The sequence below is a fragment of the Mytilus trossulus genome, chromosome 14, assembly GCF_036588685.1.
Source record: "Mytilus trossulus isolate FHL-02 chromosome 14, PNRI_Mtr1.1.1.hap1, whole genome shotgun sequence".
NCBI lineage: Eukaryota > Metazoa > Mollusca > Bivalvia > Mytilida > Mytilidae > Mytilus > Mytilus trossulus.
The window spans coordinates 280,580-283,079 of record NC_086386.1 but is presented as its reverse complement, the minus strand read 5'-3'; positions in this window follow the sequence as shown (position 1 = coordinate 283,079).

Genomic DNA, 2,500 nt, shown 5'->3' with positions numbered 1-2,500 from the left:
TACCGCATGCGATGGGGAAAAAAAAAAAAAAAAAAAATTTTTTTCATCGGGCTTACCCGCGGCTGAGAAGGTACGTGGTCGACGTTGATAGCGGGGCTACCGCATGCGATGGGGAAAAAAAAAAAAAAAAAAAAATTTTTTCATCGGGCTTACCCGCGGCTGAGAAGGTACGTGGTCGACGTTGATAGCGGGGCTACCGCATGCGATGGGGAAAAAAAAAAAAAAAAAAAAATTTTTTCATCGGGCTTACCCGCGGCTGAGAAGGTACGTGGTCGACGTTGATAGCGGGGCTACCGCATGCGATGGGGGAAAAAAAAAAAAAAAAAAAATTTTTTTCATCGGGCTTACCCGCGGCTGAGAAGGTACGTGGTCGACGTTGATAGCGGGGCTACCGCATGCGATGGGATGGGAAATTTTTTTTTTTTTTTTTTTTTTTTTTTTTTTCATCGGGCTTACCCGCGGCTGAGAAGGTACGTGGTCGACCCGATAGCGAGCTACCGCGGGTAAAGGGACGTGGACGGCCGTGCTAGCGGGCTACCGCGGGTATCGGTGTACGTGGTCGACCCGATAGCGGGCTACCGCGGGTAAAGGGACGTGGACGGCCTGGCTAGCGGGCTACCGCGGGTGTCGGTGTACGTGGTCGACCCGATAGCGGGCTACCGCTGGTAAAGGGACGTGGACGGCCTGGCTAGCGGGCTACCGCGGGTGTCAGTGTACGTGGTCGACCCGATACTGGGCTACCGCTGGTAAAGGGACGTGGACGGCCGTGCTAGCGGGCTACCGCGGGTATCGGTGTACGTGGTCGACCCGATAGCGGGCTACCGCGGGTAAAGGGACGTGGACGGCCTGGCTAGCGGGCTACCGCGGGTGTCGGTGTACGTGGTCGACCCGATAGCGGGCTACCGCTGGTAAAGGGACGTGGACGGCCTGGCTAGCGGGCTACCGCGGGTGTCAGTGTACGTGGTCGACCCGATAGCGAGCTACCGCGGGTAAAGGGACGTGGACGGCCGTGCTAGCGGGCTACCGCGGGTATCGGTGTACGTGGTCGACCCGATAGCGGGCTACCGCGGGTAAAGGGACGTGGACGGCCTGGCTAGCGGGCTACCGCGGGTGTCGGTGTACGTGGTCGACCCGATAGCGGGCTACCGCTGGTAAAGGGACGTGGACGGCCTGGCTAGCGGGCTACCGCGGGTGTCAGTGTACGTGGTCGACCCGATACTGGGCTACCGCTGGTAAAGGGACGTGGACGGCCGTGCTAGCGGGCTACCGCGGGTATCGGTGTACGTGGTCGACCCGATAGCGGGCTACCGCGGGTAAAGGGACGTGGACGGCCTGGCTAGCGGGCTACCGCGGGTGTCGGTGTACGTGGTCGACCCGATAGCGGGCTACCGCTGGTAAAGGGACGTGGACGGCCTGGCTAGCGGGCTACCGCGGGTGTCAGTGTACGTGGTCGACCCGATAGCGAGCTACCGCGGGTAAAGGGACGTGGACGGCCGTGCTAGCGGGCTACCGCGGGTATCGGTGTACGTGGTCGACCCGATAGCGGGCTACCGCGGGTAAAGGGACGTGGACGGCCTGGCTAGCGGGCTACCGCGGGTGTCGGTGTACGTGGTCGACCCGATAGCGGGCTACCGCTGGTAAAGGGACGTGGACGGCCTGGCTAGCGGGCTACCGCGGGTGTCAGTGTACGTGGTCGACCCGATACTGGGCTACCGCTGGTAAAGGGACGTGGACGGCCGTGCTAGCGGGCTACCGCGGGTATCGGTGTACGTGGTCGACCCGATAGCGGGCTACCGCGGGTAAAGGGACGTGGACGGCCTGGCTAGCGGGCTACCGCGGGTGTCAGTGTACGTGGTCGACCCGATAGCGGGCTACCGCTGGTAAAGGGACGTGAACGGCCTGGCTAGCGGGCTACCGCGGGTGTCAGTGTACGTGGTCGTCCCCAACCCGCGGTCGGTTAAGGCATGGAAAACAAAAATTAACAAGTCCCGCTTACGTCCTGACATTCGCGAAACCAGGTTAACGTATCGAGGAATACCATGCTTATGTCCATATGGTCCTGACATTCGCGAAACCAGGTTAACGTATCGAGGAATACCATGCTTATGTCCATATGGTCCTGACATTCGCGAAACCAGGTTAACGTATCGAGGAATACCATGCTTATGTCCATATGGTCCTGACACTCGCGAAACCAGGCTAACGTATCGAGGAATACCATGCTTATGTCCATATGGACCTGACATTCGCGAACGAAACCAGGCTAACGTATCGAGGACTAAGGACAGCTCGGGTCCTGACACGGACTGGTTAGGGTTAGGGTTAGGGTTAGGGTTAGGGTTAGGGTTAGGGTTAGGGTTAGGGTTAGGGTTAGGGTTAGGGTTAGGGTTAGGGTTAGGGTTAGGGTTAGGGTTAGGGTTAGGTTAGGGTTAGGGTTAGGGTTAGGGTTAGGGTTAGGGTTAGGGTTAGGGTTAGGGTTAGGGTTAGGGTTAGGGTTAGG